This window comes from Bidens hawaiensis, unplaced genomic scaffold (genome assembly GCF_021521415.1).
Source record: "Bidens hawaiensis isolate Kalapana, Puna unplaced genomic scaffold, B.hawaiensis_p1.1 tig00003430_1, whole genome shotgun sequence".
Classification (NCBI taxonomy): domain Eukaryota; kingdom Viridiplantae; phylum Streptophyta; class Magnoliopsida; order Asterales; family Asteraceae; genus Bidens; species Bidens hawaiensis.
In genome coordinates, this window is record NW_027491191.1 from 2,075,592 (window position 1) to 2,087,605 (window position 12,014).

Here is a 12,014-nt window from a genome sequence, read left to right on the forward strand (position 1 = left end):
GGAATAGCTCGTTCGACCTCCGTAGGACCATTCATCCATCAATTTTCACCGAGTGCATCTAATTAGTACCATCAAAGAGTCCTTGGCTTATGGCGATTTGTCGAACCAGTTTGATTTGACTCTAGTTTTTCTAGCTCTCTTTGTCAGAGATGGGGTAGGTGTAGCCTTGATTTTTGGACTTAAAACGCTTAATGCAATTGGGGGCTTGATTGGTTAGTGGCTGGGTTTAAATAGACAACAATACTGGCAATCACGGTCAATATGTCGAGCTGTTTCTTGTGCTTTAATAATGATAAATAATCTGGGAGTTTTTTGATTTTTTCACTTGGTTATGATCCTGTGTAGATTTCTTTTTCAGGGAAGAAAAAGTCTTAAGTGTGGGGATGTTTGATGTGTTGTAAAACACACCTATTTTCCTCACCTTTTTATCACGTGTTAAGTGCTTAATCGTATAATAAATAATAGTTATGGCTTATTTGTGTGTGATCTTACAAAGTTTAATAAATGTTGTAGGTTATAAGTTTTACAAGAGATAAGGTTCGGGTTTTTTGAAGTCATTGGAGGCCTTTATGATCAAATTTCAAGTTTAAAGCCTTGCCCGACCCATTTATATGAAGCCTTACATTTGTTAATATATATTATAACACAAAAATAAGAAAAACCCTAACATCCCTACCTGGTTGCGATCGGACAGCAAGAACAAAGAAATAAAAAAGGTTTGTTGGTTTGGAGGGGACGGCTGGAACGAACATTTGTTTGTTGACTCCTTATTAGAAACATCACTTTATTATGTCTCTTGGTCAATAAATCACGTGGACAGCAACACCACAAGCAAGGAGAAAAGATATAATAAAACTCAAAGGTGGTGGGCTGGACATATTGTGATCGGCAGCTAGGGTAAGGAAGGAAAATTCGTTTTTTTTTGCCATTCTTGAGCCAAGGGAAGAAGAAGATCAATAAGGACGACTTGTGACTGCAGCTAGGGATTTTTTTTCTCATCATATAACTCAGCCACACTTGATAGTAAAACACTTATAAACTTTGCTTTCTTGTTTAAGTTCATACTCTTTTGATTTTGATATTTAAACTTGAATTGTTTTGCATTAGAATTGAAGATTGAGTTGTGCTTGATTAATATTGATTGTTGAATGAGTTTGATTATGAATTGGTTGAGTTTTATGATGTTTATTAAGAGTTATACCGGCTGTCCAAAAATCATGTTAGGATAAACTTGTTAGTTCTATCTAGGTTTGAATATTGTTAGGTTTTAGTAAGTAATATGGATTGTTTGATCATCATAACTTGATTTGTTAATGAAAGTTTGGTTTAATATTGAATTAGGTTGTGTTTAGTGGCTGTGATTTTATTAATTATACTCATAAATCCCTTGCTTCGTTTGGTTGAATTAGTTTTATTTGATTATTGCTTGTTTGACTATTTACTTTGTGTTTAGAGATTGTTTGCGGGAGGTACAACCGTGGGGTTTAAGTGGGGTTGTTAATTGATTAGATTCAGCGGGTAGGCACCTTTTTAGAGACCGAGAGGTGATAGGAAGTAAGGTCGTCTCATAGCTTTTGCTTATTAGGATTAGGATTGCGCGAGAGCTTGTTCGGTTCTTGTCGGGTTTGGGTTTGTGAGCGATTAGTTGATCTAGTTTAAGTTAAACCAAATTGTTCCTCTATCATTGGTTGCGTAGTATTCGTTTCCATTAGGGTCGTGTGTCGGTGAGTCCAAGAGGAGAGTCGACATTAGAACACTTTAGCAACTCGTTTCGCGGTTTGTTCTTAAAATCAACTAAGTGTAAGTTAGGGTTTGTTAGTGAGACCGAAAGGTGGTATAGCTTTCTTGAGTGAACCTTAGTTGTGTCATCCTTAGATACCGGTGTCGTGAGATTATTCAATCCATTAGCTTTTTAGGCCTTCAATAGGATTCTTACCTAGGTAGACATTCTCCATTGCCAGTTAAGCTTCTAAGTTCCATTAAGTGTTTCATTAAGTCTTGTTAAGTCTTTTAATTTAGTTAAAGTAAGTTAGGTCAAGTAGTTAATTAGTAAAAATCATTTAAAAAAATATTAAGGTAGGACTTGGATTAGGGTTTATAATCTGAGCTGTTCTCACGTGTCTTCGAGTTCGATATCCGGACTTTCCTCATCTTTTCTATACGCGACCTGTACACTTTCCGTTTGTGTGAACTAGGATAGGTTGTTTGGTTTTTAAAGGTTAGTTGCGTTTTCGTGTTTTATTTATATATATTTTTTCGCACATCATCATCAATCGGTCCCACCGAAAAAATTTGAAGATTATGTGATGTTGAGTGAAGGAGAATGTCTTCTCCTAGATGAAGAGCCAGCTACCTTTGAAGAGGCAAAGTATTCAAAAAGATGGTGAGAAGCAATGAAATCTGAATTACTCTCAATCAAACAAAACAATACGTGGGACTTATGTTACCTACCAGCGGGTCACAAGGTGATTGGTTTGAAGTGGGTGTTTAAAACCAAACATGATGCATATGGGTCAATAACAAAGTACAAAGCAAGATTAGTCGCGAAGTGGTACGTGCAAGAGCACGGGGTAGACTTTGATGAGGTTTTTGCCCTGGTGGCGAGAATGGAAACTGTACGCTTGATTTTAGCAATTGCAGCGATTTATGGTTGGTTCGTTTACCATTTGGACGTTAAATCGGCGTTTTTAAATGGCGAGTTGAAGGAAGAAGCGTACGTAAAACAACCTGGTGGTTTTGAAGTTCTCGGGAAACACGCTATGGTTTATAAGTTACGAAAGGCTTTATACGGTCTTCGCCAAGCCCCATGAGCTTGGAACGAAAAACTCAACAAAACGTTAAAAGGTTTGGATTTTATTCGATGCCCGAGAGAACCGGCGGTGTACAAGCGGAATACGAGAACCGACATTCTCATTGTTGGTGTATATGTCGATGATCTTAGCGTGACTGGTTCGAGTCAAGGCAAGATTGAGAAATTCAAAAGTCAAATGAAGAATGAGTTCGAGATGCAAAATCTCGGAATCTTATCGTATTACTTTGGAATTGAAGTAACCCAAAAGAAGCACGAGATAAAGTTGAAACAAGAAGCTTATGCTAATTATTTTTTGATGAGTGCAGGTTTAAGCGAGGCAACCCGGCTCGATTTCCTATGGAACATCGGTATTTTTTATTTAATTTACTACAAAACGATTACAATAAAGTGGCAGACAAACGGGCAACAAACTGCGCCGCAACCCCCTTTTGAATAGCAAAACCAATCCTGCTAAAAACGAAGCTTTGGGACTTAGAAGCTGAAGAGGTTCCGTTTACGACACGCTGAACCCTATTAAAAAATTTCACAGCCTCTGGAGCCAGAAAACCAAATGTATCAAAGGCATTTGTCGAAATATGAAGAAGGAGAACCAGATGATGCAACCGAATATCGAAGAATAATCAGTAGCTTAAGGTATTTGACACACACGAGGCTCGATCTGAGTTACTCAGTTGGAGTTGCTAGTAGGTTCATGCAAGAACCGAAACAATCCCATATGCAGATTCTAAAGTATATATTACGATACGTACAAGGCACGAGTGAATATGGTTTAACGTATGGAAGCGGTAGTAGAGAGTTGATTGGTTTTTGTGATAGTAGTTATGGTATGGATCAAACAGATGGACGAGGTACCACCGAAATGACGGTTTATTATGGTGGTGCATTGATCTCATGGCTCTCGCAAAAACAACAAACTGTAGCCTTGTCGTCATGTGAATCTAAGTACATGGTAGCAGCAACCGCGGCTAGTCAAGCTATATGGTTAAGGGGATTGTTAAGCGAGTTGACCGGGCATGAAGAAAAGGTGGTGACTTTACATGTGGATAATAGATCCGCTATTGATTTGATGAAGAATTCCGTGTTTCACGGAAGAAGTAAACATATTAATATTAGATTTCACTTCATTTGTGAATGTATTGAACGTGGTGAAGTCCAAGTTGAGCACATTAGTGGAGAGAAACAAAAGGCGGATATTCTTACAAAAGCACTACCGAAGATAAAGTTTGAAGAGATGAGGAAATTGCTCGGGATTGAAGATCTGAAAGGAACGAATCAAGATTAAGGGGGTGAATGATATATTTAATCCCGATTCGTTAAAGATAAAACCGAGGGGTGGCTAGGTGGATCTTAAGGGGAGGATAAGGAGGAGATCAAATTCAAATATTATTATTTAGAGTTAAGTGTCATTTTAGTACCTGTGGTTTGAACAACTACGCAACTTTAGTACTTTTTTTGAATTTTTCGCAATTGGATGCCTCATGTTAAAAAAACTGGCCATTTTAGTACTTTTTCGTTAACCCGTTTAATTTGTCCGTTAAGTCAAAGGCATAATGGTAACTTTAGTGTTTTTTTTATTTTCTTTTTTCTTTCAAGATCCTTCCCTTCCCCCCTTTGTTATCATCCAAACCCTCCCTCCATTCTTTACACCTGTCATCCAAACCCAAACAACTCGAAAAACTAACCCGCCCTTAGGCCGAAATGAATATTGAGCTGCATAAAGGTCTAAGTTTCAGGAAGTAGTCTCGTCTCATGACTAACTAGACAAAAACCAAAATGGGAGATTAATCAACGACGTCACAAATTACGCAAAAAAACATATAATAATAATCAAACACCAATGTATAAAATATTAAAATCAAACACCACCACACACAATTATAATTAATTTAACTTATTTTTCTATTTCTTCTTGCCTTTACCAGTTGCTTTCCGTTTAGGAGGAATAATAATCTCACCTTTCAAGGTCAGAATCTGCATAAACTGATCCAACCCACAGTCTTCATCGAACTTATTCATGAACTTCTCAACCTGGTCAGCATCAATAAGGTTAGCCGACCGACTGCCTAAGTAGAGCGGGTGGTTACCTAGACCACACATCCACCACGTACTCCTTCTTAGTGCCGCCGGTGGTCAGCACGTGCTCTCCGCTGCAGTACACGTCCGCGTCATTGTAGAATTCCGGATGAATATCCTTCTTCCGGCAAGTGTACTGAGGTTGACTTGGGGTTATTTGTTTGGTCAGCACGTGCTCTCCACTGCAGTGTACCGCTGAGAGTGAAAGAATGGGGTTAGGGTTTGGATGATAATAAAGGGAGAAGGGAATGAGCTTAAAAGAAAAAATAAAATAAAATAAAAAAAATTAAAGTTACTATTATGCCCTTGACTCAACAGACAAATTAAACGGGTTAACGAAAAAGTACTAAAATGACCAGGTTTTTTAACCCGGGGTATCCAGTTGCGAAATATTCAAAATAAGTACTAAAGTTGCGTAGTTTGTTCAAACCACATGTACTAAATGACACTTAACTCTATTATTTAAGTTTTATTTATTTGAAAGTTTATGTTTATCTTTATTAGTATCCTAGTTTAAGTCAAACTCATATTTGTTTACTTTATAAATAGGGTTCTTTACTTTGAGTTTTAATAATAAGAAAAGAGAGAAAAGTGAAAGTTCTTTAGTTTAAAAAAACCTGCTGCCCATTCCGATTCAATTAAAAACATCACAATATATAATATTCTTTCATATAATCCACTTCAAGGTTTTGTTGACCAAAAGCCATAATCTGACGTCGAAGGTTTCTGTTTCTCCGTTTTATGTTTACAAGTAACATAACTCATATTAAAGAGAGATATACAATTGTTTCTCCAACATGTTTGTTGAAGCAATCTAAACGTGCAGCCGATGGTGATCGCGGCAAAACCACAAGAACTGAATCGGTTTGCATTAGGGCTTTCTGATGGAGAGGTTCATGTGCTTGAGCCATTAGAATCGGAAGGTAAATGGTGTTGGTAATCAGCGAATAAATCAAAGAATTCACAATTGAATAAGAACAAGATGATATACACAAACAAATTCTTGAATTAAAATACTGAATTGTTGATGTTGAATATGTGAATGAAAATACTGAATACACGATCATTAATCTGTCTGACATCATTCCTATTTATAGACCAAGTAATTACATATTAACCCTACTAAATACAATAATTACAATAAGACCCCTATACTTAATATAAATTTTAATAAGTTTAGTTTATATAATAATACTCCCCCTTAAACTAAACTTAGTTTAAGTGAGGTATTTGTTTCTTCAAGATCTGGTTGCCATCACAGTAGCGTTGGTTCATCATCTACATCCGGGATCAAGTTTGTCTCCTCCATTCTTTTCCAATTTTTACATTCATGCCTGAAATGCCCACGTTCATTACACTTGAAACATTTTATGTGATCCTTGTCCAATTGGGCTTGATTTCCTTGTTTATTCTTCCAAGTCTTCCCATACTTGCCTCGACCATGTTCTTTGTTTCTTTCTTTGAACTTTCATGACCGCAATGTTCACACTTTTGTTCCTTTACTTTCTCTTTACCTTCTTGTAACATCCCAAAATTTCCATAATAATATTTTAATATATTATTTGTTTTCACGGAAGAGAATTTACCCGAGTTAGTAAATAATAAATAGAGAGATAAGTAGGCTAGTAAATGGAATTGATCATGGACTAAAAAGGAAAGATGAGCCTTAGGTACATGGGCTTAAGGGAGTATAAATACCCCTTAAACCCTAAATCTTTCCATTTCCATCCATACATTCCATCATATTCTCTCTACACCCTCAAAACACACAAGCCTCCATCTTACGGCCGCAAGTAAGAAGGTGGTCCAAGACCGAGATCGAGCGTTTATTATTGAGAGATCTTGACCTCAAGAGCAAGATACAACCCGGAAGTTCATAGTCAAGCTAGCCGTGACCGTAGGAACATCTAAAGGTACGTTCCTTAGCCTTAAAGGTTACATTTTTATGAACGGTTTGCTATGAAACTTGAACATAGACTAGATCGGGTCTAGACAAATCATAAAGTTTCAAACTTGATGATTAAAATGGACGAAATATACTCATTGGTATAAACGGTTCCTAAAGTAAACCCTAGATCTAGCTTAGAACGTTTTAAATCTATAAAGGTCTAAGCTTTATGCCTAAAACGGGTTAGATCTAGATAATGATATAGTGACGAGTGAAAAACGATTATGAATAACGTTATATAGGGGTTAAAGGTTCATGATTTGAACCGTAGAACAGTTAATTGGGCTAAGAAGGAAATGAAAAAGATAGAAGGATGAACTGAGCTGGGGGTTCTCGGCCAGGATTGAGAATCCCTGGTCAAACCTTATGGTTCTCGGTCAAACCGGCAGTTCTCGGCCACGAGTTCTCTTCCTTGGAGTTCTCGGCCAAAGTAGGTTCTCGGTGACCAAGGGTTGTCGGTCAACCTGAGTTCTCGGCCAATGAGTTCTTGGCCACCGGGTTCTCGGTCGGATGCGGGTTTTCGGTCGGGCATGAGCTTGGGTCAACATGGGTTCTCGGTCAAGTAGGGGTTCTCTGCCAAGAGTTCTCGGCTAGCCCAATTACTGTTTGGGCCAGAACCCAGTTGGGCCCAAGTATTTAATAGACAGCTGGATCTAATTTAAATAAGCCCAACTTAGAAAACAATTTAAAATGTTAATGGAAAATATGTAAAGACAGCTTAACCCCAGCCAGGGGCTCTGCCCCTTGGACCCCGCTAGGGGCTGCCGCCCTAGAACCCTACTGCCAGGGGCGCTGCCCCCGGACCCCCGTTCGTGGTGGGTTATATAAAGATAGAAATACGATATGGGTAGTAATAGTTAATTGATACATGTAAATATTATACAGTTAGCCGTGCACAACTCAAGAAAGGGATTACGATAAACGGTGAACGTAACCGCATTCAGGTGAGTTTCTAGCCCCATTTCCTTGTTATGTTTTCGGGGCTGTGTGCATACTCGATGTGATAGTTAATACACTTACTTTAAATGGTAAGTGTATGCCTTGTATAATTTATGTGATAGATATATGTCATGTTTATGAATGAAAGCTTGTCGGTACGCGAACGATCTTTGGATATTGCGCGTATAGACAAGGGAGGTATGTATATGAAAGATGAATGTGTATGATATATAAATATATACGTGCAACGTATGAATATGTATAAATGACTAAATCAAGTATATGTATGGTACGGGTATGCATAGACAGTGTGTACGAATATGAAGAAGTAAGGGATCAGACCCTAATTATATCTGAGATAGAGAAGAAAGGGATCAGACCCTAATAATATCTGAGATAGAGAAGTAACAAGGGATCAGACCCTAATAATATCTGAGATAGACAAGAAAGGGATCAGACCCTAATAATATCTGAGATAGACAAAGGAAAGAGGGATCAGACCCTAATAATATCTGAGATAGACAAGAAAGGGATCAGAACCTAATAATATCTGAGATAGAATGGATAGTAAATATAAAGTATGAAAGTAATAACGTATGAACTTATGTATGAAGGTATGAAATAAAAGTAAATTAGTAAGGTAATTATTATGTATCTTCGGATGCATGATTGAAGGTAAATGAATGTATTGTATGGTGTATGATTAACTAGAACTCACTCAGCGTAGCTGACTTTTAGTATGCACGCAGGTGAGTAGGATGCGACAGCTGGTGTGAGCGGGACACATGGCGGAAGAATAAAAGCCTGACATCTGAAGACTTGCTATGTTTTATAAGTTATGTTTTGAATTTGGAAAGACAAGGTGAAGGTTTTAAGACATGTTATGAATTTATCATGCAATGTTTATGAAGTTTTTATATTCCGCGTATGTTTTTATTAACTCTGATAAATAGAACTATGTTGATGAGTAAATCCAATGTCCAAATGTGAGGCACCGGTAACGGGGCCTTACACTTCTTCTTTAGTGAACAGAAGTCTGTCATGCATGTCCACTTCCTTGTTTTTCTTCTTGGTGCGTTCCTCGAAAGCCTTTAACCTTCCAACGGCTTCTTGGAATGGCATTGCACCAAGATCCACAAACTGCTCGATCGCAGCAACAATCTGTATGAATTTTTCTGGCACATAACTGAGTAGCTTTCGGACCACTTTCTTGTCATTCATAGTATGCCCAAGATTGCTCGCTTGTGATGCAATCTCACTTATTTTCCCAGCATACACATCAAGCGACTCGTCAACACCCATTTTTAGAGACTCAAAATCTGACTCGAGTGTTTCTAAACGCGCTTCTTTAACTCTATCAACTCCAACATGTCTAACTTTTAATGCGTCCCAAATTTCTTTGGCCGAAATAAAATTAGCAATTTGCAATACCATGTTTTCTGGAATCGTTTGGAATAGGAATGCAATTGCAGTATTATCTTTTTTCTCATCAACTTCGCTGTCCTCTTTTGGTTTGATGGCTTCCCAAATTCCAAGGACGTTAAAGATCGATTTGATCTTTATAGCCCAAATGGTGTAATTTGTGGAGTTTAACACAGGGCATTGAAAACTCATTGATGACCCTCCTTCCTTTGAAGTCACAACTTCTTTATCCTTGGACTCGACCATTTTACAAATTTTCTTTTTCCCAATGTTGATAAATTGACTATTACAAATTTAGAAAAATTTGTTGTTAACTCTAATCTAAACAGTTTCGAGTTATAAACAAACCAACTGTTAATCCCAGAAATAGAGAACGAGTTTTTTGAAACAAACTATTTCAACAACGGTACTCGGGTTTTTCGATCACAATGTAAATCAGAACCAAACCGTTTTCTACAAAGAATAGTACACGGGTTTACCAAGGCAAGCCAAAACCAACTGTTTGTCTCAACCTTGTAGTACTCGGGTTTATCCGTTGCCGAAGCAGACTATTCTAAACACTAAAAACAATCGTTTTTTCTAAACCGAGAATAGTACACGGGTTTAACAAGGCAAGCCAAAACCAACTGTTTGTCTCAACCAACAACAGTACACGGGTTTATCCGTTGCCTAAGCCGACTATAAAACACAAACGGTATACTGGTTTATCTAACCGCTTCGACCAAGAATAGTATCTGGGTTTACGGTTGCAAGGCAAATCAAAACCAATTGTTCGTCTCCACCGACAACAATACACGGGTTTTTCGGTTGCCAAACAAATCAAACCAACTATTCTTATATTTTTCTTGTTTTTCTAAAACAAAACCATCCCTTCTATTAACTAGAGAAAAAATGAATCAGAAACTTAATCGTACAATATTTGATGTTTCTGATTTCTGGTTCTTTTTTTTTCTCTTAAATACTGATTGTAACACACAAAAAAGCAATCACAATCTTTGATCACAGCCTTGATTAGTTTCTTGATTAAAAAAATTCGTTCAGCCCTTTTTCTTGGCTGATGACTATACAATTTTCCTCAAAATTATTTTCTTGATAACAAGAACTGCCAATTCATCAATTACTAAAACAAAACAAAAAAAGCAACAATGGCCTCTTTTTCATCGAGATCCAAGACAACAAAAAACACAAATAGTTTCTGTCAACCGGATGATTTATAATTGAATTGATTTCCTGATCAATTTGTTGACTGAGACAGAATCTCCTTTAATCGATCAATTCAATTATATGGGTTTTCTTGATTTCAACTTATTACAACCCTTAACCATAATCAATTGTTTAGCCCTTAATCGATTCAATTAATCACACATATTAATTCCAATTATTTGATTATAAACCAATGACGTTCACAAATTGAATTCCCAAATCGATTGATGCTTCAGATTGATCTGATTATCACAGGCTTCTCAAACCTTGGCTCTGATGCCACTGTTGGTAATCAGCGAACAAATCAAAGAATTCACAATTGAATAAGAACAAGATGATATACACAAACAAATTCTTGAATTAAAATACTGAATTGTTGATACCGAATATGTGAATGAAAATACTGAATACACGATCGTTATTTGTTTGACATCATTCCCTATTTATAGACCAGGTAATTACATATTAACCCTACTAAATACAATAATTACAATAAGACCCTATACTTAATATAAATATTAATAAGTTTAGTTTATATACTAATAAATGAGGGGTCCCACCACCTGCTGAAAATGCATCGACTAGCTGTCACGTCACCTGCACGTGGGTCTGGGTATGGGTCGGAACAAGGGCAAAGATGACTTTGGTGGGTCCCGCAACACACTTTTGTTCTGCTTGGGAAGGAAGGTTTAAAGATGTAGTTGTATGGTTGTTTTGACATGTGGGAGTAGTAGATCTAACTTGGTGTGTAAGGTGAATGTTTAAAATGATTCTCGGGTTTTATGGTGAAAATATTTATTTTCCTTTTTGGTTGTGTATTGGTATGTTCAGGTTTGAGTTAGATTATTACAAGTTATAGATGGTTTAATGACTTAAGTCAGCATTAGACACAAAAACATGCTCATATTTTCTTACATGTCACTTTTTTTGTACAAATTGAAGTTAATGAGGTCCATTTCTGCAAGAATTGTATCATAAAAATAAAAAAAAAAGTTATGGTCACGTAATATGAAGAAATCATTAGTATTGTAGATAATTTTTGTTATCTTTTATATCGTGACTTAATCACGAATACAGTAGCCTCAAGCATTACCTAAATTTAGTTTATGTTCATCCATAAAAAAATACCATGATTAAGGTGGAAGCTGATGTGGTAAGCAACGCTCACGAATTGGACTGAAAACAAGGAACCCGAGGAGAGGGATGCAAGAGAGCGGGAACACCGTCACACTCTATCGGGACCATGGTATTGGGACGGGTTGTTTATGTAATTAACAAAAGTGTGTTAATATAATGTATGAAAGTAAAAAAAAAAAAGGAATTCAAAATGATTGGTTCCTCACATCCTTAGTCTCATATACGAGAAGCAAAAGTCACCAAATGCATTATGAGAAGGTCTACTCTTGATTACAAAACTAGATCCCATGATAGATGATTAATAAAACCTATGGTTTTAACTATATGTGAGAAACAAAAACAGTTACTATGAGAGACTTTCATTTTAAATAATCGCTACAAGGCGAACCGGTTTAACTCCTTATTAACCTGAAAGTGACTTTCATATCGTTAAAATTTTTCAAACGATTTTAAAACCATTTGATGCATAAGGTAGTCTAA

At 36.8% G+C, this 12,014-nt stretch overlaps 1 pseudogene across 1 annotated transcript in view; it reads left to right on the forward strand.

The window, feature by feature from the left end:
- Nucleotides 1-11,038, forward strand: part of LOC143623406 (topless-related protein 1-like) — a 77,391-nt pseudogene extending 66,353 nt beyond the window's left edge. The window contains exons 22-23 of the transcript XR_013151887.1: nucleotides 5,696-5,817; nucleotides 10,949-11,038. The product of XR_013151887.1 is annotated as a topless-related protein 1-like (transcript). The remainder of the gene's footprint in view (nucleotides 1-5,695; nucleotides 5,818-10,948) is intronic.
- Nucleotides 11,039-12,014: the final 976 nt, after the last annotated feature.